Raw genomic sequence first — 27,291 nt, 5'->3', positions numbered from 1 at the left:
GCTTTTATTTATAATATTATTTTCTTCTTTCCTTTAGTTTCAAACAGAGAAGCATGTGGATATATTTTTAACAAAGTGTTGTTCACACTCCAGACCAATAGGTGGCAGCAGCGGGCGGATCACGCCGTGTCTCTAATGTGAGGAGACAGGCCTGTTTTTTAGTCTTTCCGCTGACTTTTTTCTTTTAAATGCAGATCAAACAACACTTGATTGCAGTGTCATTTATCTTTGTCTGGTGTGAACTCACTTAGGTTTTTGCCTCATTTATTGGCGATCAATGGACAGCCTGGCCATGTTAGCTTAGCTTTTACTATGGATATACAGCATGGCGTGATGAGATATGTGCCCATTTCTCTCAAGTAAAATGTGAACAAGTTTTGTTCAGTCTCACTACAAAAGTGTCTCTTGTATATTAGCGTCCTGTAGATTATCAGAGCCTTTATAGTGTGTGGTTCTGGACTGGTCATTGCTATACATTGCCAGCACCATCACCTATCATCGTATGACCGTGAATGAGGCCCCTGTGTGTGAGGTGTACAAGTCATACTTACCTGGCAGGGGAGATACCATGATCAAGAAGGTGGTTCACCCAGGGCGAGGCTCGGTCACTGCACTCCGATTGAGCTGACCTCTGCGAATTCCCCAAATGTGGGAATCTCGACTGCATAATTTCTGGTAGTGGGGGACTGCGTTCGCGCTCTCCCCTGATGTGCTTGTTTAATGCAACCAACAGCTGTGGCAGCATATGGCACTAGAGAACCGCGTGCATCAAACGCCATTTCACGCTCAATCACAGGCTTTGCCCTTGCCCGTTGTGTCAGTGCAAGTCGGTACCGCATCACTTCACATCTGTGCCACTACTGAAGAAGCAAAACAAGCTCCTATGATATTGTTATATCCTCACACTCAGTCATTTAGAATAATATGTGGGTTGCAACTGATGCCCCCGCCCACCGTATTAAAAGTGGGGCATTTTTCAGTGAAACGCGTCAAGTCACAGTGGCAGCGGCTCTCCGTTGTTAATATAAAGACAGTCAACGAGTAGAGACAAATCTTAAATTGTTTACTTTAGTTTGCAGATATTTATGATGGATGCACTCTATGTTTTGAAATCTTCTGAAGGTTGACAACATGCCGAAAAAAACACAGCAGATTACGACCAGTCGGCGCGGGAGACCGTGCTGTGACTCCCTCCTTTTCCGCTGACCCATTGGCAGTATCACTTTTCGGCCCGCGTTAACTCCCATAACCTTTTGTAATAAAAGTCTGCGATCGGATGCATATTTGTGTTGCCCATCAGTCATAAAACATCGAACTTCACGTTCACAGTCTGCCGTGTGTTTTTGTAGCGATCGAAATCATATTGAACCCGCGAGCTAGAGTCACAATGAGGAGACTGAGTCTCCCACTTCACTCAGCAGTCAGTATCGCTTCTCGGCCTTTTGGCTAAGATCAAGTGTAGTATCTGTTCTTATCAGTTTAATATCTGATACGTCCCCTACCCGGGGACCATATATTAAATTGCTTTTTGGAAGAGGGAGATGGAAAAGGGGCTTGCCCCGTCCACTCCACGCATCGACCTGGTATTGCAGCACTTCCAGAAACGGTGCACCCCCCTCCCTCAACGTGTTGAAAACAGACCACGTAGGACGTGTCTCTAATGTGCCCTCGCCTTGATTTCTTGTTTTCGCCATGCTAGCGTGCAAATTGCGTATGTGTTGACTGAGCCCCTCTACCAGGTGCGCATTTCTAATAGTCATGCGCTATGGCATCATTTACACACTTGCCCAACTTCTCTTTTTGGAACTTTGGCCGTGTTTGAACTTTTCGCCACTGTCTGGCACTTTCCTTTTGAGGACCTGTTACATGCATCTCACTGTAAAATGAATTGAACCGGTACCTGTTGAGTGAGACCACTAGCTGCCAGTTCAGTCAGATGAATAGATCCATTCCCCCAACGTGAAAATCCACTCTGCATAATTTCTGCCGCTGTTTGCCACAGTCGGGTCTGTGCCGATATGTCAAAAGAAAGGCAAACACTCTTCATATGGTTGCGCTTTTATTTATAATATTATTTTCTTCTTTCCTTTAGTTTCAAACAGAGAAGCATGTGGATATATTTTTAACAAAGTGTTGTTCACACTCCAGACCAATAGGTGGCAGCAGCGGGCGGATCACGCCGTGTCTCTAATGTGAGGAGACAGGCCTGTTTTTTAGTCTTTCCGCTGACTTTTTTCTTTTAAATGCAGATCAAACAACACTTGATTGCAGTGTCATTTATCTTTGTCTGGTGTGAACTCACTTAGGTTTTTGCCTCATTTATTGGCGATCAATGGACAGCCTGGCCATGTTAGCTTAGCTTTTACTATGGATATACAGCATGGCGTGATGAGATATGTGCCCATTTCTCTCAAGTAAAATGTGAACAAGTTTTGTTCAGTCTCACTACAAAAGTGTCTCTTGTATATTAGCGTCCTGTAGATTATCAGAGCCTTTATAGTGTGTGGTTCTGGACTGGTCATTGCTATACATTGCCAGCACCATCACCTATCATCGTATGACCGTGAATGAGGCCCCTGTGTGTGAGGTGTACAAGTCATACTTACCTGGCAGGGGAGATACCATGATCAAGAAGGTGGTTCACCCAGGGCGAGGCTCGGTCACTGCATTCCGATTGAGCTGACCTCTGCGAATTCCCCAAATGTGGGAATCTCGACTGCATAATTTCTGGTAGTGGGGGACTGCGTTCGCGCTCTCCCCTGATGTGCTTGTTTAATGCAACCAACAGCTGTGGCAGCATATGGCACTAGAGAACCGCGTGCATCAAACGCCATTTCACGCTCAATCACAGGCTTTGCCCTTGCCCGTTGTGTCAGTGCAAGTCGGTACCGCATCACTTCACATCTGTGCCACTACTGAAGAAGCAAAACAAGCTCCTATGATATTGTTATATCCTCACACTCAGTCATTTAGAATAATATGTGGGTTGCAACTGATGCCCCCGCCCACCGTATTAAAAGTGGGGCATTTTTCAGTGAAACGCGTCAAGTCACAGTGGCAGCGGCTCTCCGTTGTTAATATAAAGACAGTCAACGAGTAGAGACAAATCTTAAATTGTTTACTTTAGTTTGCAGATATTTATGATGGATGCACTCTATGTTTTGAAATCTTCTGAAGGTTGACAACATGCCGAAAAAAACACAGCAGATTACGACCAGTCGGCGCGAGAGACCGTGCTGTGACTCCCTCCTTTTCCGCTGACCCATTGGCAGTATCACTTTTCGGCCCGCGTTAACTCCCATAACCTTTTGTAATAAAAGTCTGCGATCGGATGCATATTTGTGTTGCCCATCAGTCATAAAACATCGAACTTCACGTTCACAGTCTGCCGTGTGTTTTTGTAGCGATCGAAATCATATTGAACCCGCGAGCTAGAGTCACAATGAGGAGACTGAGTCTCCCACTTCACTCAGCAGTCAGTATCGCTTCTCGGCCTTTTGGCTAAGATCAAGTGTAGTATCTGTTCTTATCAGTTTAATATCTGATACGTCCCCTACCCGGGGACCATATATTAAATTGCTTTTTGGAACAGGGAGATGGAAAAGGGGCTTGCCCCGTCCACTCCACGCATCGACCTGGTATTGCAGCACTTCCAGAAACGGTGCACCCCCCTCCCTCAACGTGTTGAAAACAGACCACGTAGGACGTGTCTCTAATGTGCCCTCGCCTTGATTTCTTGTTTTCGCCATGCTAGCGTGCAAATTGCGTATGTGTTGACTGAGCCCCTCTACCAGGTGCGCATTTCTAATAGTCATGCGCTATGGCATCATTTACACACTTGCCCAACTTCTCTTTTTGGAACTTTGGCCGTGTTTGAACTTTTCGCCACTGTCTGGCACTTTCCTTTTGAGGACCTGTTACATGCATCTCACTGTAAAATGAATTGAACCGGTACCTGTTGAGTGAGACCACTAGCTGCCAGTTCAGTCAGATGAATAGATCCATTCCCCCAACGTGAAAATCCACTCTGCATAATTTCTGCCGCTGTTTGCCACAGTCGGGTCTGTGCCGATATGTCAAAAGAAAGGCAAACACTCTTCATATGGTTGCGCTTTTATTTATAATATTATTTTCTTCTTTCCTTTAGTTTCAAACAGAGAAGCATGTGGATATATTTTTAACAAAGTGTTGTTCACACTCCAGACCAATAGGTGGCAGCAGCGGGCGGATCACGCCGTGTCTCTAATGTGAGGAGACAGGCCTGTTTTTTAGTCTTTCCGCTGACTTTTTTCTTTTAAATGCAGATCAAACAACACTTGATTGCAGTGTCATTTATCTTTGTCTGGTGTGAACTCACTTAGGTTTTTGCCTCATTTATTGGCGATCAATGGACAGCCTGGCCATGTTAGCTTAGCTTTTACTATGGATATACAGCATGGCGTGATGAGATATGTGCCCATTTCTCTCAAGTAAAATGTGAACAAGTTTTGTTCAGTCTCACTACAAAAGTGTCTCTTGTATATTAGCGTCCTGTAGATTATCAGAGCCTTTATAGTGTGTGGTTCTGGACTGGTCATTGCTATACATTGCCAGCACCATCACCTATCATCGTATGACCGTGAATGAGGCCCCTGTGTGTGAGGTGTACAAGTCATACTTACCTGGCAGGGGAGATACCATGATCAAGAAGGTGGTTCACCCAGGGCGAGGCTCGGTCACTGCACTCCGATTGAGCTGACCTCTGCGAATTCCCCAAATGTGGGAATCTCGACTGCATAATTTCTGGTAGTGGGGGACTGCGTTCGCGCTCTCCCCTGATGTGCTTGTTTAATGCAACCAACAGCTGTGGCAGCATATGGCACTAGAGAACCGCGTGCATCAAACGCCATTTCACGCTCAATCACAGGCTTTGCCCTTGCCCGTTGTGTCAGTGCAAGTCGGTACCGCATCACTTCACATCTGTGCCACTACTGAAGAAGCAAAACAAGCTCCTATGATATTGTTATATCCTCACACTCAGTCATTTAGAATAATATGTGGGTTGCAACTGATGCCCCCGCCCACCGTATTAAAAGTGGGGCATTTTTCAGTGAAACGCGTCAAGTCACAGTGGCAGCGGCTCTCCGTTGTTAATATAAAGACAGTCAACGAGTAGAGACAAATCTTAAATTGTTTACTTTAGTTTGCAGATATTTATGATGGATGCACTCTATGTTTTGAAATCTTCTGAAGGTTGACAACATGCCGAAAAAAACACAGCAGATTACGACCAGTCGGCGCGGGAGACCGTGCTGTGACTCCCTCCTTTTCCGCTGACCCATTGGCAGTATCACTTTTCGGCCCGCGTTAACTCCCATAACCTTTTGTAATAAAAGTCTGCGATCGGATGCATATTTGTGTTGCCCATCAGTCATAAAACATCGAACTTCACGTTCACAGTCTGCCGTGTGTTTTTGTAGCGATCGAAATCATATTGAACCCGCGAGCTAGAGTCACAATGAGGAGACTGAGTCTCCCACTTCACTCAGCAGTCAGTATCGCTTCTCGGCGTTTTGGCTAAGATCAAGTGTAGTATCTGTTCTTATCAGTTTAATATCTGATACGTCCCCTACCCGGGGACCATATATTAAATTGCTTTTTGGAACAGGGAGATGGAAAAGGGGCTTGCCCCGTCCACTCCACGCATCGACCTGGTATTGCAGCACTTCCAGAAACGGTGCACCCCCCTCCCTCAACGTGTTGAAAACAGACCACGTAGGACGTGTCTCTAATGTGCCCTCGCCTTGATTTCTTGTTTTCGCCATGCTAGCGTGCAAATTGCGTATGTGTTGACTGAGCCCCTCTACCAGGTGCGCATTTCTAATAGTCATGCGCTATGGCATCATTTACACACTTGCCCAACTTCTCTTTTTGGAACTTTGGCCGTGTTTGAACTTTTCGCCACTGTCTGGCACTTTCCTTTTGAGGACCTGTTACATGCATCTCACTGTAAAATGAATTGAACCGGTACCTGTTGAGTGAGACCACTAGCTGCCAGTTCAGTCAGATGAATAGATCCATTCCCCCAACGTGAAAATCCACTCTGCATAATTTCTGCCGCTGTTTGCCACAGTCGGGTCTGTGCCGATATGTCAAAAGAAAGGCAAACACTCTTCATATGGTTGCGCTTTTATTTATAATATTATTTTCTTCTTTCCTTTAGTTTCAAACAGAGAAGCATGTGGATATATTTTTAACAAAGTGTTGTTCACACTCCAGACCAATAGGTGGCAGCAGCGGGCGGATCACGCCGTGTCTCTAATGTGAGGAGACAGGCCTGTTTTTTAGTCTTTCCGCTGACTTTTTTCTTTTAAATGCAGATCAAACAACACTTGATTGCAGTGTCATTTATCTTTGTCTGGTGTGAACTCACTTAGGTTTTTGCCTCATTTATTGGCGATCAATGGACAGCCTGGCCATGTTAGCTTAGCTTTTACTATGGATATACAGCATGGCGTGATGAGATATGTGCCCATTTCTCTCAAGTAAAATGTGAACAAGTTTTGTTCAGTCTCACTACAAAAGTGTCTCTTGTATATTAGCGTCCTGTAGATTATCAGAGCCTTTATAGTGTGTGGTTCTGGACTGGTCATTGCTATACATTGCCAGCACCATCACCTATCATCGTATGACCGTGAATGAGGCCCCTGTGTGTGAGGTGTACAAGTCATACTTACCTGGCAGGGGAGATACCATGATCAAGAAGGTGGTTCACCCAGGGTGAGGCTCGGTCACTGCACTCCGATTGAGCTGACCTCTGCGAATTCCCCAAATGTGGGAATCTCGACTGCATAATTTCTGGTAGTGGGGGACTGCGTTCGCGCTCTCCCCTGATGTGCTTGTTTAATGCAACCAACAGCTGTGGCAGCATATGGCACTAGAGAACCGCGTGCATCAAACGCCATTTCACGCTCAATCACAGGCTTTGCCCTTGCCCGTTGTGTCAGTGCAAGTCGGTACCGCATCACTTCACATCTGTGCCACTACTGAAGAAGCAAAACAAGCTCCTATGATATTGTTATATCCTCACACTCAGTCATTTAGAATAATATGTGGGTTGCAACTGATGCCCCCGCCCACCGTATTAAAAGTGGGGCATTTTTCAGTGAAACGCGTCAAGTCACAGTGGCAGCGGCTCTCCGTTGTTAATATAAAGACAGTCAACGAGTAGAGACAAATCTTAAATTGTTTACTTTAGTTTGCAGATATTTATGATGGATGCACTCTATGTTTTGAAATCTTCTGAAGGTTGACAACATGCCGAAAAAAACACAGCAGATTACGACCAGTCGGCGCGGGAGACCGTGCTGTGACTCCCTCCTTTTCCGCTGACCCATTGGCAGTATCACTTTTCGGCCCGCGTTAACTCCCATAACCTTTTGTAATAAAAGTCTGCGATCGGATGCATATTTGTGTTGCCCATCAGTCATAAAACATCGAACTTCACGTTCACAGTCTGCCGTGTGTTTTTGTAGCGATCGAAATCATATTGAACCCGCGAGCTAGAGTCACAATGAGGAGACTGAGTCTCCCACTTCACTCAGCAGTCAGTATCGCTTCTCGGCCTTTTGGCTAAGATCAAGTGTAGTATCTGTTCTTATCAGTTTAATATCTGATACGTCCCCTACCCGGGGACCATATATTAAATTGCTTTTTGGAACAGGGAGATGGAAAAGGGGCTTGCCCCGTCCACTCCACGCATCGACCTGGTATTGCAGCACTTCCAGAAACGGTGCACCCCCCTCCCTCAACGTGTTGAAAACAGACCACGTAGGACGTGTCTCTAATGTGCCCTCGCCTTGATTTCTTGTTTTCGCCATGCTAGCGTGCAAATTGCGTATGTGTTGACTGAGCCCCTCTACCAGGTGCGCATTTCTAATAGTCATGCGCTATGGCATCATTTACACACTTGCCCAACTTCTCTTTTTGGAACTTTGGCCGTGTTTGAACTTTTCGCCACTGTCTGGCACTTTCCTTTTGAGGACCTGTTACATGCATCTCACTGTAAAATGAATTGAACCGGTACCTGTTGAGTGAGACCACTAGCTGCCAGTTCAGTCAGATGAATAGATCCATTCCCCCAACGTGAAAATCCACTCTGCATAATTTCTGCCGCTGTTTGCCACAGTCGGGTCTGTGCCGATATGTCAAAAGAAAGGCAAACACTCTTCATATGGTTGCGCTTTTATTTATAATATTATTTTCTTCTTTCCTTTAGTTTCAAACAGAGAAGCATGTGGATATATTTTTAACAAAGTGTTGTTCACACTCCAGACCAATAGGTGGCAGCAGCGGGCGGATCACGCCGTGTCTCTAATGTGAGGAGACAGGCCTGTTTTTTAGTCTTTCCGCTGACTTTTTTCTTTTAAATGCAGATCAAACAACACTTGATTGCAGTGTCATTTATCTTTGTCTGGTGTGAACTCACTTAGGTTTTTGCCTCATTTATTGGCGATCAATGGACAGCCTGGCCATGTTAGCTTAGCTTTTACTATGGATATACAGCATGGCGTGATGAGATATGTGCCCATTTCTCTCAAGTAAAATGTGAACAAGTTTTGTTCAGTCTCACTACAAAAGTGTCTCTTGTATATTAGCGTCCTGTAGATTATCAGAGCCTTTATAGTGTGTGGTTCTGGACTGGTCATTGCTATACATTGCCAGCACCATCACCTATCATCGTATGACCGTGAATGAGGCCCCTGTGTGTGAGGTGTACAAGTCATACTTACCTGGCAGGGGAGATACCATGATCAAGAAGGTGGTTCACCCAGGGCGAGGCTCGGTCACTGCACTCCGATTGAGCTGACCTCTGCGAATTCCCCAAATGTGGGAATCTCGACTGCATAATTTCTGGTAGTGGGGGACTGCGTTCGCGCTCTCCCCTGATGTGCTTGTTTAATGCAACCAACAGCTGTGGCAGCATATGGCACTAGAGAACCGCGTGCATCAAACGCCATTTCACGCTCAATCACAGGCTTTGCCCTTGCCCGTTGTGTCAGTGCAAGTCGGTACCGCATCACTTCACATCTGTGCCACTACTGAAGAAGCAAAACAAGCTCCTATGATATTGTTATATCCTCACACTCAGTCATTTAGAATAATATGTGGGTTGCAACTGATGCCCCCGCCCACCGTATTAAAAGTGGGGCATTTTTCAGTGAAACGCGTCAAGTCACAGTGGCAGCGGCTCTCCGTTGTTAATATAAAGACAGTCAACGAGTAGAGACAAATCTTAAATTGTTTACTTTAGTTTGCAGATATTTATGATGGATGCACTCTATGTTTTGAAATCTTCTGAAGGTTGACAACATGCCGAAAAAAACACAGCAGATTACGACCAGTCGGCGCGGGAGACCGTGCTGTGACTCCCTCCTTTTCCGCTGACCCATTGGCAGTATCACTTTTCGGCCCGCGTTAACTCCCATAACCTTTTGTAATAAAAGTCTGCGATCGGATGCATATTTGTGTTGCCCATCAGTCATAAAACATCGAACTTCACGTTCACAGTCTGCCGTGTGTTTTTGTAGCGATCGAAATCATATTGAACCCGCGAGCTAGAGTCACAATGAGGAGACTGAGTCTCCCACTTCACTCAGCAGTCAGTATCGCTTCTCGGCCTTTTGGCTAAGATCAAGTGTAGTATCTGTTCTTATCAGTTTAATATCTGATACGTCCCCTACCCGGGGACCATATATTAAATTGCTTTTTGGAAGAGGGAGATGGAAAAGGGGCTTGCCCCGTCCACTCCACGCATCGACCTGGTATTGCAGCACTTCCAGAAACGGTGCACCCCCCTCCCTCAACGTGTTGAAAACAGACCACGTAGGACGTGTCTCTAATGTGCCCTCGCCTTGATTTCTTGTTTTCGCCATGCTAGCGTGCAAATTGCGTATGTGTTGACTGAGCCCCTCTACCAGGTGCGCATTTCTAATAGTCATGCGCTATGGCATCATTTACACACTTGCCCAACTTCTCTTTTTGGAACTTTGGCCGTGTTTGAACTTTTCGCCACTGTCTGGCACTTTCCTTTTGAGGACCTGTTACATGCATCTCACTGTAAAATGAATTGAACCGGTACCTGTTGAGTGAGACCACTAGCTGCCAGTTCAGTCAGATGAATAGATCCATTCCCCCAACGTGAAAATCCACTCTGCATAATTTCTGCCGCTGTTTGCCACAGTCGGGTCTGTGCCGATATGTCAAAAGAAAGGCAAACACTCTTCATATGGTTGCGCTTTTATTTATAATATTATTTTCTTCTTTCCTTTAGTTTCAAACAGAGAAGCATGTGGATATATTTTTAACAAAGTGTTGTTCACACTCCAGACCAATAGGTGGCAGCAGCGGGCGGATCACGCCGTGTCTCTAATGTGAGGAGACAGGCCTGTTTTTTAGTCTTTCCGCTGACTTTTTTCTTTTAAATGCAGATCAAACAACACTTGATTGCAGTGTCATTTATCTTTGTCTGGTGTGAACTCACTTAGGTTTTTGCCTCATTTATTGGCGATCAATGGACAGCCTGGCCATGTTAGCTTAGCTTTTACTATGGATATACAGCATGGCGTGATGAGATATGTGCCCATTTCTCTCAAGTAAAATGTGAACAAGTTTTGTTCAGTCTCACTACAAAAGTGTCTCTTGTATATTAGCGTCCTGTAGATTATCAGAGCCTTTATAGTGTGTGGTTCTGGACTGGTCATTGCTATACATTGCCAGCACCATCACCTATCATCGTATGACCGTGAATGAGGCCCCTGTGTGTGAGGTGTACAAGTCATACTTACCTGGCAGGGGAGATACCATGATCAAGAAGGTGGTTCACCCAGGGCGAGGCTCGGTCACTGCACTCCGATTGAGCTGACCTCTGCGAATTCCCCAAATGTGGGAATCTCGACTGCATAATTTCTGGTAGTGGGGGACTGCGTTCGCGCTCTCCCCTGATGTGCTTGTTTAATGCAACCAACAGCTGTGGCAGCATATGGCACTAGAGAACCGCGTGCATCAAACGCCATTTCACGCTCAATCACAGGCTTTGCCCTTGCCCGTTGTGTCAGTGCAAGTCGGTACCGCATCACTTCACATCTGTGCCACTACTGAAGAAGCAAAACAAGCTCCTATGATATTGTTATATCCTCACACTCAGTCATTTAGAATAATATGTGGGTTGCAACTGATGCCCCCGCCCACCGTATTAAAAGTGGGGCATTTTTCAGTGAAACGCGTCAAGTCACAGTGGCAGCGGCTCTCCGTTGTTAATATAAAGACAGTCAACGAGTAGAGACAAATCTTAAATTGTTTACTTTAGTTTGCAGATATTTATGATGGATGCACTCTATGTTTTGAAATCTTCTGAAGGTTGACAACATGCCGAAAAAAACACAGCAGATTACGACCAGTCGGCACGGGAGACCGTGCTGTGACTCCCTCCTTTTCCGCTGACCCATTGGCAGTATCACTTTTCGGCCCGCGTTAACTCCCATAACCTTTTGTAATAAAAGTCTGCGATCGGATGCATATTTGTGTTGCCCATCAGTCATAAAACATCGAACTTCACGTTCACAGTCTGCCGTGTGTTTTTGTAGCGATCGAAATCATATTGAACCCGCGAGCTAGAGTCACAATGAGGAGACTGAGTCTCCCACTTCACTCAGCAGTCAGTATCGCTTCTCGGCCTTTTGGCTAAGATCAAGTGTAGTATCTGTTCTTATCAGTTTAATATCTGATACGTCCCCTACCCGGGGACCATATATTAAATTGCTTTTTGGAAGAGGGAGATGGAAAAGGGGCTTGCCCCGTCCACTCCACGCATCGACCTGGTATTGCAGCACTTCCAGAAACGGTGCACCCCCCTCCCTCAACGTGTTGAAAACAGGCCACGTAGGACGTGTCTCTAATGTGCCATCGCCTTGATTTCTTGTTTTCGCCATGCTAGCGTGCAAATTGCGTATGTGTTGACTGAGCCCCTCTACCAGGTGCGCATTTCTAATAGTCATGCGCTATGGCATCATTTACACACTTGCCCAACTTCTCTTTTTGGAACTTTGGCCGTGTTTGAACTTTTCGCCACTGTCTGGCACTTTCCTTTTGAGGACCTGTTACATGCATCTCACTGTAAAATGAATTGAACCGGTACCTGTTGAGTGAGACCACTAGCTGCCAGTTCAGTCAGATGAATAGATCCATTCCCCCAACGTGAAAATCCACTCTGCATAATTTCTGCCGCTGTTTGCCACAGTCGGGTCTGTGCCGATATGTCAAAAGAAAGGCAAACACTCTTCATATGGTTGCGCTTTTATTTATAATATTATTTTCTTCTTTCCTTGAGTTTCAAACAGAGAAGCATGTGGATATATTTTTAACAAAGTGTTGTTCACACTCCAGACCAATAGGTGGCAGCAGCGGGCGGATCACGCCGTGTCTCTAATGTGAGGAGACAGGCCTGTTTTTTAGTCTTTCCGCTGACTTTTTTCTTTTAAATGCAGATCAAACAACACTTGATTGCAGTGTCATTTATCTTTGTCTGGTGTGAACTCACTTAGGTTTTTGCCTCATTTATTGGCGATCAATGGACAGCCTGGCCATGTTAGCTTAGCTTTTACTATGGATATACAGCATGGCGTGATGAGATATGTGCCCATTTCTCTCAAGTAAAATGTGAACAAGTTTTGTTCAGTCTCACTACAAAAGTGTCTCTTGTATATTAGCGTCCTGTAGATTATCAGAGCCTTTATAGTGTGTGGTTCTGGACTGGTCATTGCTATACATTGCCAGCACCATCACCTATCATCGTATGACCGTGAATGAGGCCCCTGTGTGTGAGGTGTCCAAGTCATACTTACCTGGCAGGGGAGATACCATGATCAAGAAGGTGGTTCACCCAGGGTGAGGCTCGGTCACTGCACTCCGATTGAGCTGACCTCTGCGAATTCCCCAAATGTGGGAATCTGGACTGCATAATTTCTGGTAGTGGGGGACTGCGTTCGCGCTCTCCCCTGATGTGCTTGTTTAATGCAACCAACAGCTGTGGCAGCATATGGCACTAGAGAACCGCGTGCATCAAACGCCATTTCACGCTCAATCACAGGCTTTGCCCTTGCCCGTTGTGTCAGTGCAAGTCGGTACCGCATCACTTCACATCTGTGCCACTACTGAAGAAGCAAAACAAGCTCCTATGATATTGTTATATCCTCACACTCAGTCATTTAGAATAATATGTGGGTTGCAACTGATGCCCCCGCCCACCGTATTAAAAGTGGGGCATTTTTCAGTGAAACGCGTCAAGTCACAGTGGCAGCGGCTCTCCGTTGTTAATATAAAGACAGTCAACGAGTAGAGACAAATCTTAAATTGTTTACTTTAGTTTGCAGATATTTATGATGGATGCACTCTATGTTTTGAAATCTTCTGAAGGTTGACAACATGCCGAAAAAAACACAGCAGATTACGACCAGTCGGCGCGAGAGACCGTGCTGTGACTCCCTCCTTTTCCGCTGACCCATTGGCAGTATCACTTTTCGGCCCGCGTTAACTCCCATAACCTTTTGTAATAAAAGTCTGCGATCGGATGCATATTTGTGTTGCCCATCAGTCATAAAACATCGAACTTCACGTTCACAGTCTGCCGTGTGTTTTTGTAGCGATCGAAATCATATTGAACCCGCGAGCTAGAGTCACAATGAGGAGACTGAGTCTCCCACTTCACTCAGCAGTCAGTATCGCTTCTCGGCCTTTTGGCTAAGATCAAGTGTAGTATCTGTTCTTATCAGTTTAATATCTGATACGTCCCCTACCCGGGGACCATATATTAAATTGCTTTTTGGAAGAGGGAGATGGAAAAGGGGCTTGCCCCGTCCACTCCACGCATCGACCTGGTATTGCAGCACTTCCAGAAACGGTGCACCCCCCTCCCTCAACGTGTTGAAAACAGGCCACGTAGGACGTGTCTCTAATGTGCCATCGCCTTGATTTCTTGTTTTCGCCATGCTAGCGTGCAAATTGCGTATGTGTTGACTGAGCCCCTCTACCAGGTGCGCATTTCTAATAGTCATGCGCTATGGCATCATTTACACACTTGCCCAACTTCTCTTTTTGGAACTTTGGCCGTGTTTGAACTTTTCGCCACTGTCTGGCACTTTCCTTTTGAGGACCTGTTACATGCATCTCACTGTAAAATGAATTGAACCGGTACCTGTTGAGTGAGACCACTAGCTGCCAGTTCAGTCAGATGAATAGATCCATTCCCCCAACGTGAAAATCCACTCTGCATAATTTCTGCCGCTGTTTGCCACAGTCGGGTCTGTGCCGATATGTCAAAAGAAAGGCAAACACTCTTCATATGGTTGCGCTTTTATTTATAATATTATTTTCTTCTTTCCTTTAGTTTCAAACAGAGAAGCATGTGGATATATTTTTAACAAAGTGTTGTTCACACTCCAGACCAATAGGTGGCAGCAGCGGGCGGATCACGCCGTGTCTCTAATGTGAGGAGACAGGCCTGTTTTTTAGTCTTTCCGCTGACTTTTTTCTTTTAAATGCAGATCAAACAACACTTGATTGCAGTGTCATTTATCTTTGTCTGGTGTGAACTCACTTAGGTTTTTGCCTCATTTATTGGCGATCAATGGACAGCCTGGCCATGTTAGCTTAGCTTTTACTATGGATATACAGCATGGCGTGATGAGATATGTGCCCATTTCTCTCAAGTAAAATGTGAACAAGTTTTGTTCAGTCTCACTACAAAAGTGTCTCTTGTATATTAGCGTCCTGTAGATTATCAGAGCCTTTATAGTGTGTGGTTCTGGACTGGTCATTGCTATACATTGCCAGCACCATCACCTATCATCGTATGACCGTGAATGAGGCCCCTGTGTGTGAGGTGTCCAAGTCATACTTACCTGGCAGGGGAGATACCATGATCAAGAAGGTGGTTCACCCAGGGCGAGGCTCGGTCACTGCACTCCGATTGAGCTGACCTCTGCGAATTCCCCAAATGTGGGAATCTGGACTGCATAATTTCTGGTAGTGGGGGACTGCGTTCGCGCTCTCCCCTGATGTGCTTGTTTAATGCAACCAACAGCTGTGGCAGCATATGGCACTAGAGAACCGCGTGCATCAAACGCCATTTCACGCTCAATCACAGGCTTTGCCCTTGCCCGTTGTGTCAGTGCAAGTCGGTACCGCATCACTTCACATCTGTGCCACTACTGAAGAAGCAAAACAAGCTCCTATGATATTGTTATATCCTCACACTCAGTCATTTTGAATAATATGTGGGTTGCAACTGATGCCCCCGCCCACCGTATTAAAAGTGGGGCATTTTTCAGTGAAACGCGTCAAGTCACAGTGGCAGCGGCTCTCCGTTGTTAATATAAAGACAGTCAACGAGTAGAGACAAATCTTAAATTGTTTACTTTAGTTTGCAGATATTTATGATGGATGCACTCTATGTTTTGAAATCTTCTGAAGGTTGACAACATGCCGAAAAAAACACAGCAGATTACGACCAGTCGGCGCGAGAGACCGTGCTGTGACTCCCTCCTTTTCCGCTGACCCATTGGCAGTATCACTTTTCGGCCCGCGTTAACTCCCATAACCTTTTGTAATAAAAGTCTGCGATCGGATGCATATTTGTGTTGCCCATCAGTCATAAAACATCGAACTTCACGTTCACAGTCTGCCGTGTGTTTTTGTAGCGATCGAAATCATATTGAACCCGCGAGCTAGAGTCACAATGAGGAGACTGAGTCTCCCACTTCACTCAGCAGTCAGTATCGCTTCTCGGCCTTTTGGCTAAGATCAAGTGTAGTATCTGTTCTTATCAGTTTAATATCTGATACGTCCCCTACCCGGGGACCATATATTAAATTGCTTTTTGGAAGAGGGAGATGGAAAAGGGGCTTGCCCCGTCCACTCCACGCATCGACCTGGTATTGCAGCACTTCCAGAAACGGTGCACCCCCCTCCCTCAACGTGTTGAAAACAGACCACGTAGGACGTGTCTCTAATGTGCCCTCGCCTTGATTTCTTGTTTTCGCCATGCTAGCGTGCAAATTGCGTATGTGTTGACTGAGCCCCTCTACCAGGTGCGCATTTCTAATAGTCATGCGCTATGGCATCATTTACACACTTGCCCAACTTCTCTTTTTGGAACTTTGGCCGTGTTTGAACTTTTCGCCACTGTCTGGCACTTTCCTTTTGAGGACCTGTTACATGCATCTCACTGTAAAATGAATTGAACCGGTACCTGTTGAGTGAGACCACTAGCTGCCAGTTCAGTCAGATGAATAGATCCATTCCCCCAACGTGAAAATCCACTCTGCATAATTTCTGCCGCTGTTTGCCACAGTCGGGTCTGTGCCGATATGTCAAAAGAAAGGCAAACACTCTTCATATGGTTGCGCTTTTATTTATAATATTATTTTCTTCTTTCCTTTAGTTTCAAACAGAGAAGCATGTGGATATATTTTTAACAAAGTGTTGTTCACACTCCAGACCAATAGGTGGCAGCAGCGGGCGGATCACGCCGTGTCTCTAATGTGAGGAGACAGGCCTGTTTTTTAGTCTTTCCGCTGACTTTTTTCTTTTAAATGCAGATCAAACAACACTTGATTGCAGTGTCATTTATCTTTGTCTGGTGTGAACTCACTTAGGTTTTTGCCTCATTTATTGGCGATCAATGGACAGCCTGGCCATGTTAGCTTAGCTTTTACTATGGATATACAGCATGGCGTGATGAGATATGTGCCCATTTCTCTCAAGTAAAATGTGAACAAGTTTTGTTCAGTCTCACTACAAAAGTGTCTCTTGTATATTAGCGTCCTGTAGATTATCAGAGCCTTTATAGTGTGTGGTTCTGGACTGGTCATTGCTATACATTGCCAGCACCATCACCTATCATCGTATGACCGTGAATGAGGCCCCTGTGTGTGAGGTGTACAAGTCATACTTACCTGGCAGGGGAGATACCATGATCAAGAAGGTGGTTCACCCAGGGCGAGGCTCGGTCACTGCACTCCGATTGAGCTGACCTCTGTGAATTCCCCAAATGTGGGAATCTCGACTGCATAATTTCTGGTAGTGGGGGACTGCATTCGCGCTCTCCCCTGATGTGCTTGTTTAATGCAACCAACAGCTGTGGCAGCATATGGCACTAGAGAACCGCGTGCATCAAACGCCATTTCACGCTCAATCACAGGCTTTGCCCTTGCCCGTTGTGTCAGTGCAAGTCGGTACCGCATCACTTCACATCTGTGCCACTACTGAAGAAGCAAAACAAGCTCCTATGATATTGTTATATCCTCACACTCAGTCATTTAGAATAATATGTGGGTTGCAACTGATGCCCCCGCCCACTGTATTAAAAGTGGGGCATTTTTCAGTGAAACGCGTCAAGTCACAGTGGCAGCGGCTCTCCGTTGTTAATATAAAGACAGTCAACGAGTAGAGACAAATCTTAAATTGTTTACTTTAGTTTGCAGATATTTATGATGGATGCACTCTATGTTTTGAAATCTTCTGAAGGTTGACAACATGCCAAAAAAAACACAGCAGATTACGACCAGTCGGCGCGAGAGACCGTGCTGTGACTCCCTCCTTTTCCGCTGACCCATTGGCAGTATCACTTTTCGGCCCGCGTTAACTCCCATAACCTTTTGTAATAAAAGTCTGCGATCGGATGCATATTTGTGTTGCCCATCAGTCATAAAACATCGAACTTCACGTTCACAGTCTGCCGTGTGTTTTTGTAGCGATCGAAATCATATTGAACCCGCGAGCTAGAGTCACAATGAGGAGACTGAGTCTCCCACTTCACTCAGCAGTCAGTATCGCTTCTCGGCCTTTTGGCTAAGACTGCGATCGCCTCCAGTTTGTGGAAAACTCTTGCCTGTCTGTGGCATTGGTTTATACACTGTTTGGAGGATATATTACCCTCTTTCTTTGTGGAAATTATTTCAGCTGATATTAATAGTTGAGACACTTACACAAAGGAAGACATTGGCCCAGAGGATTGCTAGCCTGTACTCTGTTCATGAAACATCCAGACCAGGTCAACAGGGAAAAGGCAAGTGCGCTTCTTAATTAGTTATTTATTGAACTGTTTTACCTGTCTTTAGCCATTTTAAGTAGCATTTTACAGTGTTTTAGTGTCTTTCATTTGTAGTGTGTGGTGCCTCCACCATGTCGGCTAACTATGCTGGCATGCGGAGGCACCACAGTGTCCGCTTTATACTCAGTGAGGTTGACGGAAAGCCCATGGTTATGTCAAGGCTTGATTTTTCAAGGAAACTGATTCAGAGAACCCTAAACTTCAAGCCTGATGACATAAACTGTATTGTGACTTTGCCGTCCAACAAAGGATTTGACGTGAGCTTTCATTCTGCAATTGCATTAAGAGATTTCTGGACACGATATGAAAATGAAAAGACCCAGTTTTCTGCTTTCACTGTTGAAAAACTGACTGACAATGCCTCTAAAACGGTTATTGTCAGAATGTTCAATGAGACAGTGAATGCAGACGATATTTGTTTGTGGCTGGGCAGATACTGCACTGTGAAAGGCCAGGCTACCAAGGTGAGAGATGAGGATGGCATCTGGAATTGTGCTTGGAGGATCCCCATTCAGCAATGGCAGGACCCCCAAGGCTTCCAGGGCCTGAAACAGCTACCACCAATGATAGTTCTGGGTAACAACAGGGGCTACATCCATTACCAGGGCCAGCCCAAGCTCTGCCGCAAATGTTGCGAACATGGGCACCTGGCAGAAGCATGCAAGCAGATCATTTGTGGGAAATGTAGAGAAATTGGACACACTTTTCAGGAATGCACCAACAGCAGAAAGTGCAATCTCTGTGGAGAAACTAACCACCTCTTCAGAGACTGCCCCAAGTCTTTTGCCAACAAAGTAAAAGCCACAAAGCAAACAGAAAACGGACAGAATGTTGAACAGTTAACAGAGCTAATTGAAGATGCTGGGCTGGAAAATTCAAATCTCCCGCCAAATCCTGTGATTGGCGAGCAGGGATCAGGTGAGGCGGGAGAAGGGGAGGGGCCTGCAATCGCCCCACCAGTGGAAAGTGTTGAAGAGGATGGGGTGATGCAGGCAGAGGGCAGAACTAGCACCGAACAGGAAACTGATAGCGAGGATGCCACCCTCCCCAATGCCCAGCAGGCCAAGAGGCCTATATCAGAATTGTCCTCTGACTCCCCTGCGGTGACAGAGAAGAAGGGAAGAGCTGGGGACTACTCAGACAGTTCATCTGTGGAGGAACCCAGAGTCTTCCCTTCCGATTCTCCAAATGAGGCCTCTTTCTTAACCATAGCTCTGCAATCAACCCCTAAGGACTCAAAACTCAACGCAACCCTGCGTCAGAGACCAACTCCAAGAGTCCGAAAGGGAAATGGAGTTCACCCCCCTCACTTTTCACCCATAGAAGTGAAGGAAGAACTCCATTCACATGAATGTGATTAACTGTCCTTGTTTTTAATACCTTTTAGCCTTTTGGGATGTCATACTTGTTATTTTTAACCATACTCATGACTCTCACCTTCTCAACTATTAATGTGAGAAGCGTAAAGTCGAGAGTTAGAGCTCAGACTGTTTTATCCTTTCTTAACACTTTTAAGTCAGATGTGTTTTTAATACAGGAGTGTGGCCTACCGTTTTTAAACCACTATAGAGAGTGGGAGGACTTATGGCCAAATCCATCAATCTGGAGCGGATCCAACGCAAATAAAAATGACGGAGTGGCCGTTTTAATCAAAAACCCTCTCGTCTTGGTGAAGGGCAGCACTGTGGTGAGAAGCGGTCGGGCACTTTTAGCACACTTGACTTTTATGGGAAAGGATTTTAACGTCTTAAATGTTTATGGTATTAATGAAAAAAATGACAGGTATGACCTTTTAAAAGACTTGCAGTCCCACATGCTAGGTAGGGCACCTTTAGTTGTAGGGGGAGATCTTAATTGTATTTTAAACAGGAACGATAGGAAAAGAGCAGGAGGAGATTTTAAAATTGACAAAACATCGGTTTTATTACAGGACATATGCAGGGATTTTAAACTCTTGGACTGCTTTAAAACCATGCATCCTAGAGAGGAGGGCTTCACCTGGGTCAGTGGTGATGGCACCAGAGCCTCTCGCATAGATTACATTTTATCCCGTGATTGCCCACCAACCGATGCTAGATTAACACAGGTGTTCTTTTCCGATCACGCAATGCTATCCTGCACCCTATCACTACCTTCTGGTGTGACTTCAGGAAGTGGTCTGTGGAAACTCAACTGCTCCCTTTTAGAAGATAGGGAGTTAGTTAGGCAGTATAGGGAGCAGTACAGTGAGTGGCAGACCCTTCAAGACTTTTACGATACACGTGCACACTGGTGGGAAATGGTTAAGGGACGGACCCAGACTTTCTTTAGACAGGCAGGTAAGAAGAAAAAAGATAGGGACGACAGACGCATGTTGGGACTGCAAAAACGACTCCAGAGATATTTTAACCTAAACCTACAAGGGATGGATTTTAATGAAGAAATAAAACAAGTTAAAACAGAGATGTCGATATTAGCAGAAATCAAAAGCAAAGGTGTCATTTTAAGAAGCAGGGAAAGGGAGATAGAGGAAGGGGAGAAGTGCACAAGATATTTTTTTAAGAAAATTGTAAATAAAGGGGGAAACATTTTAAAACTAAAGACAGAAAATGGGTGCACAGCGGAAACAACAGGAGAAATTAAAACAACTATAGAAACATTTTATAAAGAACTATACAGTGAAAAACCTGTGGAAACGGACACCATAACTGAAGTTTTAAAATTCATTGAACACAGAGTTGAGGACAGTGTGCTTTTAACCCAAGATTTTACACTTTTAGAGTTGAACAAAGGTCTTAAGAGCTTTAAAACAGGAAAGTCACCAGGACAAGACGGGCTTCCCTTGGAATTTTACTTGACTTTTTGGGACATTTTAGCACCTGACTTACTTGCTGTTTTTATGGATTTTGAAAGACTCGACCGACTTCCTGACAGTTTTAGAATAGGGATAGTAACCCTACTCCACAAAGACAAAGACAAGACTGACTTGAAGAACTGGAGACCTATAACGCTTTTAAATCTGGACTGTAAACTTTTTAGCAAACTCTTATCATCTCGAATGACTTTGTTTGTAGATGACTTGATTCACCCGGATCAAGCCTGTGCCATACCGGGGAGGAGGATCACCGACAGCCTCCTACTGATCCGAGACACCATCTGTTATGTGAGAGACAGAAACATCCGGCTAGTAGTTCTAAATTTAGACTTTGAGAAAGCCTTTGATCGGGTCTCGCACCAGTACCTTTTCCAGGTACTGCAAAAAATGGGGTTTCCAGAGAGATTTATAGCTTGGGTGGGGTTGCTGTACCGGGGCATTACCAGCAAATTCGTTGTTAATGGGCATCTGACAAAAGCAGTGAATATAAACTGCGGCGTCCGTCAGGGATGTCCGTTATCTGCCCTCCTCTATGTTACTTGTATCGAACCACTGGCACAGATCTTGAGAAGGGACAAACGAATCACTGGGGTTAGAGTACCAGGGAGCGGGGGACTGGACACAAAATGCATTTTATATATGGACGACATTAATATCTTATGCACTGACCTTTTATCTGTCAACAGGACACTTGACTTGACTGACTGGTTTGGACGGGCTTCTGGGTCAAAGCTTAACAGGAGCAAGACCCAAGCCCAGTTTTATGGACCCTGGGAAATGACTGAGATGACAAGACTCCCCCTGACTGTGACCCAGACTGACCAGAGGATACTCGGGGTCAAATTTGATAGGGAGGGGGGAGGGGAAACTAATTGGCCAGACATGGTAGGGAAAGTTAGGCAGAGACTGGGGTACTGGAGACTTAGGGGACTGACGATGGAAGGAAAGGTTTTAATCATCAAAGCAGTGATTTTACCTTTGCTTTTACTTACCAGTTCTGTTTTTATCCCACCTAGAAAAGCAATATTGGACCTTGAGCGTGCCATTTTTTATTTCCTGTGGGGGTCAAAGTGGGAACGACTAAAGAGGGACATCATGAAGAAGCCAAAAGAAAAAGGAGGAAAAGCAGTGCCGGACCTACACTTGTTTTTAGGAAGCAGATACACCACACTTCATATCACAGCCGCTACAGCCCCATCCAGAAACCCCAAGACAGCAGCAATGACACGGTTCTGGATGGGGACCTACCTCAGGAAAATCAAGATTTTAACCAGTGATCTTAAAGTGCCTGTGTCCTTTAACTTACCACCAGCTTATGCTGTTATCCAGTCCTTTCTATGTTGTTTTAATCTTGAGCAGGAGGAGTTGCAAATTTTATCTAACCAACGCTCTCTTATCTCTGTTGTGCAGGAGCGGGAACCAGTGAGTCCAGTGCGCTGGCTCACATTTGGCGAGCCATCATCAGTTTGGCGCAACGTGAACCATTCCGCTCTCCCAAACAGACTCCGGGACCTGTCATGGATGGTGGCTCATGAGATCCTCCCAGTCAGGGCCGTGATGCACTCCCGGGGCATGTCAGCGCACCCAACGTGTCCTCGACCAGGTTGTGGCGCGCCTGAGTCGGTGAGGCACTTGCTCTGGGAGTGCAGTGCTGCCGTAGACCAGTGGGCAACAGCCGACTCCTTAAAATTCCCGTACTTGCCAGCAAGGGAGGTCCTCACAGCACCGTTGGTAATGTATGGGGTGAGCCAAGAACACATTCCAACCTGTGACTTCGCCAAACAGTGGCTCACCCTGGCCGCTATCAAATACGCCATATGGACCTCCAGAAACTTGCTGGCAAGAAAGCACATGCAGATCCCCCCCGCGGCTGCGATCCGAATGGCCGCAGCAATGGTCAAAGAGGCCGAAGCTGCAGGTGGCAGGCCTAGGACGCAGCCACAAAGAAGAATCGCCTCTGTGCCCATTCGGATGAAGGAGTCGGAGCTACACAGGAAAAGGTCAAAGCAGCGGCGGCCTGACTCTCCGGGTGAGGCAGGTGGGAAGGAGCTTCAGGGTGGGGATCTCCTCTGAGCACCAGGACAGGATCCCGAGAGACCAAACTGTTTGGGGGAGCGGAATGAGTTACCCTTGGTAGGGATTCTTTCCGCTCCTGCACTGCAAAGGACAGAAGACATTTTAACTTTTGCACTCCCCTTTACAGACTTTTATTGTGGACACTCGACACATTGGACATTCATTGAAGAAACGCTTTTATGTAAACCTTTAACTTGTGACAATTTTATCTGTAATATTTCTTAAAAGATTTTTTTTTAATCGTTTAAGCTTGGTTTTTTACAGATTACATTATTTATCATTGTTTTGTCACTTTTATAACTTAAAATTGTATGCCTTAAACATTTGAAGGTTTATGTAAAACGTCTGATATAAGTGTCAATAAAAAAATTTTCAAAAGAAAAAAATCTGTTCTTATCAGTTTAATATCTGATACGTCCCCTACCCGGGGACCATATATTAAATTGCTTTTTGGAACGGGGAGATGGAAAAGGGGCTTGCCCCGTCCACTCCACGCATCGACCTGGTATTGCAGCACTTCCAGGAACGGTGAACCCCCATCCCTCAACGTGTTGAAAACAGACCACGTAGGCTGTGTCTCTAATGTGCCCTCGCCTTGATTTCTTGTTTTCGCCATGCTAGCGTGCAAATTGCGTATGTGTTGACTGAGCCCCTCTACCAGGTGCGCATTTCTAATAGTCATGCGCTATGGCATCATTTACACACTTGCCCAACTTCTCTTTTTGGAACTTTGGCCGTGTTTGAACTTTTCGCCACTGTCTGGCACTTTCCTTTTGAGGACCTGTTACATGCATCTCACTGTAAAATGAATTGAACCGGTACCTGTTGAGTGAGACCACTAGCTGCCAGTTCAGTCAGATGGATCTATTCATCTGACTGATCTATTCATCTGCCAGTTCAGTCAGATGAATAGATCCATTCCCCCAACGTGAAAATCCACTCTGCATAATTTCTGCCGCTGTTTGCCACAGTCGGGTCTGTGCCGATATGTCAAAAGAAAGGCAAACACTCTTCATATGGTTGCGCCTTTATTTATAATATTATTTTCTTCTTTCCTTTAGTTTCAAACAGAGAAGCATGCGGATATATTTTTAACAAAGTGTTGTTCACACTCCAGACCAATAGGTGGCAGCAGCGGGCGGATCACGCCGTGTCTCTAATGTGAGGAGACAGGCCTGTTTTTTAGTCTTTCCGCTGACTTTTTTCTTTTAAATGCAGATCAAACAACACTTGATTGCAGTGTCATTTATCTTTGTCTGGTGTGAACTCACTTAGGTTTTTGCCTCATTTATTGGCGATCAGTGGACAGCCTGGCCATGTTAGCTTAGCTTTTACTATGGATATACAGCATGGCGTGATGAGATATGTGCCCATTTCTCTCAAGTAAAATGTGAACAAGTTTTGTTCAGTCTCACTACAAAAGTGTCTCTTGTATATTAGCGTCCTGTAGATTATCAGAGCCTTTATAGTGTGTGGTTCTGGACTGGTCATTGCTATACATTGCCAGCACCATCACCTATCATCGTATGACCGTGAATGAGGCCCCTGTGTGTGAGGTGTACAAGTCATACTTACCTGGCAGGGGAGATACCATGATCAAGAAGGTGGTTCACCCAGAGCGAGGCTCGGTCATTGCACTCCGATTGAGCTGACTTCTGCGAATTCCCCAAATGTGGGAATTTCGACTGCATAATTTCTTTTAGTGGGGGACTTGCTTCGCGCTCTCCCCTGATGTGCTTGTTTAATGCAACCAACAGCTGTAGCAGCATATGGCACTAGAGAACCGTGTGCATCAAACGCCATTTCACGCTCAATCACAGGCTTTGCCCTTGCCCGTTGTGTCAGTGCAAATCGGTACCGCATCACTTCACATCTGTGCCACTACTGAAGAAGCAAAAGAAGCTCCTATGATATTGTTATATCCTCACACTCAGTCATTTAGAATAATATGTGGGTTGCAACTGATGCCCCCGCCCACCGTATTAAAAGTGGGGCATTTTTCAGCCAAACGTGTCAAGTCACAGTGGCAGCGGCTCTCCGTTGTTAATATAAAGACAGTCAACGAGTAGAGACAAATCTTAAATTGTTTACTTTAGTTTGCAGATATTTATGATGGATGCACTGTATGTTTTGAAATCTTCTGAAGGTTGACAACATGCCGAAAAAAACACAGCAGATTACGACCAGTCGGCGCGAGAGACCGTGCTGTGACTCCCTCCTTTTCCGCTGACCCATTGGCAGTATCACTTTTCGGCCCGCGTTAACTCCCATAACCTTTTGTAATAAAAGTCTGCGATCGGATGCATATTTGTGTTTCCCATCATTCATAAAACATAGAACTTCGCGTTCACAGTCTGCCGTGTGTTTTTGTAGCGATCGAAATCATATTGAACCCGCGAGCTAGAGTCACAATGACGAGACTGAGTCTCCCACTTCACTCAGCAGTCAGTATCGCTTCTCGGCCTTTTGGCTAAGATCAAGTGTAGTATCTGTTCTTATCAGTTTAATATCTGATACGTCCCCTACCCGGGGACCATATATTAAATTGCTTTTTGGAACGGGGAGATGGAAAAGGGGCATGCCCCGTCCACTCCACGCATCGACCTGGTATTGAAGCACTTCCAGGAACGGTGAACCCCCATCCCTCAACGTGTTGAAAACAGACCATGTAGGCTGTGTCTCTAATGTGCCCTCACCTTGATTTCTTGTTTTCGCCATGCTGGCGTGCAAATTGCGTATGTGTTGACTGAGCTCCTCTACCAGGTGCGCATTTCTAATAGTCATGCGCTATGGCATCATTTACACACTTGCCCAACTTCTCTTTTTGGAACTTTGGCCGTGTTTGAACTTTTCGCCACTGTCTGGCACTTTCCTTTTGAGGACCTGTTACATGCATCTCACTGTAAAATGAATTGAACCGGTACCTGTTGAGTGAGACCACTAGCTGCCAGTTCAGTCAGATGAATAGATCCATTCCCCCAACGTGAAAATCCACTCTGCATAATTTCTGCCGCTGTTTGCCACAGTCGGGTCTGTGCCGATATGTCAAAAGAAAGGCAAACACTCTTCATATGGTTGCGCCTTTATTTATAATATTATTTTCTTCTTTCCTTTAGTTTCAAACAGAGAAGCATGCGGATATATTTTTAACAAAGTGTTGTTCACACTCCAGACCAATAGGTGGCAGCAGCGGGCGGATCACGCCGTGTCTCTAATGTGAGGAGACAGGCCTGTTTTTTAGTCTTTCCGCTGACTTTTTTCTTTTAAATGCAGATCAAACAACACTTGATTGCAGTGTCATTTATCTTCGTCTGCTGTGAACTCACTTAGGTTTTTGCCTCATTTATTGGTGATCAGTGGACAGCCTGGCCATGTTAGCTTAGCTTTTACTATGGATATACAGCATGGCGTGATGAGATATGTGCCCATTTCTCTCAAGTAAAATGTGAACAAGTTTTGTTCAGTCTCACTACAAAAGTGTCTCTTGTATATTAGCGTCCTGTAGATTATCAGAGCCTTTATAGTGTGTGGTTCTGGACTGGTCATTGCTATACATTGCCAGCACCATCACCTATCATCGTATGACCGTGAATGAGGCCCCTGTGTGTGAGGTGTACAAGTCATACTTACCTGGCAGGGGAGATACCATGATCAAGAAGGTGGTTCACCCAGGGCGAGGCTCGGTCATTGCGCTCCGGTTGAGCTGACTCAGCACACTCAGTCATTTAGAATAATATGTGGGTTGCAACTGATGCCCCCGCCCACCGTATTAAAAGTGGGGCATTTTTCAGCCAAACGTGTCAAGTCACAGTGGCAGCGGCTCTCCGTTGTTAATATAAAGACAGTCAACGAGTAGAGACAAATCTTAAATTGTTTACTTTAGTTTGCAGATATTTATGATGGATGCACTCTATGTTTTGAAATCTTCTGAAGGTTGACAACATGCCGAAAAAAACACAGCAGATTACGACCAGTCGGCGCGAGAGACCGTGCTGTGACTCCCTCCTTTTCCGCTGACCCATTGGCAGTATCACTTTTCGGCCCGCGTTAACTCCCATAACCTTTTGTAATAAAAGTCTGCGATCGGATGCATATTTGTGTTGCCCATCAGTCATAAAACATCGAACTTCACGTTCACAGTCTGCCGTGTGTTTTTGTAGCGATCGAAATCATATTGAACCCGCGAGCTAGAGTCACAATGAGGAGACTGAGT

General features: G+C 45.4%; 19 non-coding genes and 2 pseudogenes across 19 annotated transcripts; all 21 read left to right on the top strand.

The window, feature by feature from the left end:
* The first annotated feature begins 543 nt into the window (after positions 1 to 543).
* Positions 544 to 707, top strand: LOC144462955 (U1 spliceosomal RNA). The gene has a single exon (XR_013491098.1). It is a non-coding gene; the product is annotated as a U1 spliceosomal RNA (small nuclear RNA).
* Positions 708 to 1,426: 719 nt separating this feature from the next.
* LOC144463207 (U2 spliceosomal RNA) lies at positions 1,427 to 1,617 on the top strand. The gene has a single exon (XR_013491348.1). It is a non-coding gene; the product is annotated as a U2 spliceosomal RNA (small nuclear RNA).
* Positions 1,618 to 2,598: 981 nt separating this feature from the next.
* On the top strand, positions 2,599 to 2,762 carry LOC144463033 (U1 spliceosomal RNA). Its single transcript, XR_013491175.1, has one exon. It is a non-coding gene; the product is annotated as a U1 spliceosomal RNA (small nuclear RNA).
* Positions 2,763 to 3,481: 719 nt separating this feature from the next.
* LOC144463167 (U2 spliceosomal RNA) lies at positions 3,482 to 3,672 on the top strand. Its single transcript, XR_013491307.1, has one exon. It is a non-coding gene; the product is annotated as a U2 spliceosomal RNA (small nuclear RNA).
* Positions 3,673 to 4,653: 981 nt separating this feature from the next.
* LOC144462944 (U1 spliceosomal RNA) lies at positions 4,654 to 4,817 on the top strand. The gene has a single exon (XR_013491087.1). It is a non-coding gene; the product is annotated as a U1 spliceosomal RNA (small nuclear RNA).
* Positions 4,818 to 5,536: 719 nt separating this feature from the next.
* Positions 5,537 to 5,727, top strand: LOC144463315 (U2 spliceosomal RNA). Its single transcript, XR_013491457.1, has one exon. It is a non-coding gene; the product is annotated as a U2 spliceosomal RNA (small nuclear RNA).
* A 981-nt stretch (positions 5,728 to 6,708) lies between these two features.
* Positions 6,709 to 6,872, top strand: LOC144463249 (U1 spliceosomal RNA). The gene has a single exon (XR_013491390.1). It is a non-coding gene; the product is annotated as a U1 spliceosomal RNA (small nuclear RNA).
* Positions 6,873 to 7,591: 719 nt separating this feature from the next.
* On the top strand, positions 7,592 to 7,782 carry LOC144463165 (U2 spliceosomal RNA). Its single transcript, XR_013491305.1, has one exon. It is a non-coding gene; the product is annotated as a U2 spliceosomal RNA (small nuclear RNA).
* A 981-nt stretch (positions 7,783 to 8,763) lies between these two features.
* Positions 8,764 to 8,927, top strand: LOC144462933 (U1 spliceosomal RNA). Its single transcript, XR_013491076.1, has one exon. It is a non-coding gene; the product is annotated as a U1 spliceosomal RNA (small nuclear RNA).
* Positions 8,928 to 9,646: 719 nt separating this feature from the next.
* LOC144463206 (U2 spliceosomal RNA) lies at positions 9,647 to 9,837 on the top strand. Its single transcript, XR_013491347.1, has one exon. It is a non-coding gene; the product is annotated as a U2 spliceosomal RNA (small nuclear RNA).
* Positions 9,838 to 10,818: 981 nt separating this feature from the next.
* On the top strand, positions 10,819 to 10,982 carry LOC144462922 (U1 spliceosomal RNA). Its single transcript, XR_013491065.1, has one exon. It is a non-coding gene; the product is annotated as a U1 spliceosomal RNA (small nuclear RNA).
* Positions 10,983 to 11,701: 719 nt separating this feature from the next.
* LOC144463205 (U2 spliceosomal RNA) lies at positions 11,702 to 11,892 on the top strand. Its single transcript, XR_013491346.1, has one exon. It is a non-coding gene; the product is annotated as a U2 spliceosomal RNA (small nuclear RNA).
* A 981-nt stretch (positions 11,893 to 12,873) lies between these two features.
* Positions 12,874 to 13,037, top strand: LOC144463079 (U1 spliceosomal RNA). Its single transcript, XR_013491221.1, has one exon. It is a non-coding gene; the product is annotated as a U1 spliceosomal RNA (small nuclear RNA).
* Positions 13,038 to 13,756: 719 nt separating this feature from the next.
* Positions 13,757 to 13,947, top strand: LOC144463204 (U2 spliceosomal RNA). The gene has a single exon (XR_013491345.1). It is a non-coding gene; the product is annotated as a U2 spliceosomal RNA (small nuclear RNA).
* A 981-nt stretch (positions 13,948 to 14,928) lies between these two features.
* Positions 14,929 to 15,092, top strand: LOC144463083 (U1 spliceosomal RNA). Its single transcript, XR_013491225.1, has one exon. It is a non-coding gene; the product is annotated as a U1 spliceosomal RNA (small nuclear RNA).
* A 719-nt stretch (positions 15,093 to 15,811) lies between these two features.
* On the top strand, positions 15,812 to 16,002 carry LOC144463203 (U2 spliceosomal RNA). The gene has a single exon (XR_013491344.1). It is a non-coding gene; the product is annotated as a U2 spliceosomal RNA (small nuclear RNA).
* Positions 16,003 to 16,983: 981 nt separating this feature from the next.
* On the top strand, positions 16,984 to 17,147 carry LOC144463096 (U1 spliceosomal RNA). Its single transcript, XR_013491238.1, has one exon. It is a non-coding gene; the product is annotated as a U1 spliceosomal RNA (small nuclear RNA).
* Positions 17,148 to 18,531: 1,384 nt separating this feature from the next.
* On the top strand, positions 18,532 to 23,075 carry LOC144462817 (uncharacterized; annotated as a pseudogene).
* A 363-nt stretch (positions 23,076 to 23,438) lies between these two features.
* On the top strand, positions 23,439 to 23,617 carry LOC144462901 (U2 spliceosomal RNA; annotated as a pseudogene).
* Positions 23,618 to 24,645: 1,028 nt separating this feature from the next.
* Positions 24,646 to 24,809, top strand: LOC144463142 (U1 spliceosomal RNA). The gene has a single exon (XR_013491284.1). It is a non-coding gene; the product is annotated as a U1 spliceosomal RNA (small nuclear RNA).
* A 719-nt stretch (positions 24,810 to 25,528) lies between these two features.
* On the top strand, positions 25,529 to 25,719 carry LOC144463293 (U2 spliceosomal RNA). The gene has a single exon (XR_013491434.1). It is a non-coding gene; the product is annotated as a U2 spliceosomal RNA (small nuclear RNA).
* Positions 25,720 to 27,291: the final 1,572 nt, after the last annotated feature.

Source organism: Epinephelus lanceolatus, chromosome 4 (assembly GCF_041903045.1).
Source record: "Epinephelus lanceolatus isolate andai-2023 chromosome 4, ASM4190304v1, whole genome shotgun sequence".
Taxonomy (NCBI): Eukaryota; Metazoa; Chordata; class Actinopteri; order Perciformes; family Serranidae; genus Epinephelus; species Epinephelus lanceolatus.
Note: the sequence above shows the minus strand (reverse complement) of the source record. Positions and strands in the feature narration are given on the sequence as shown.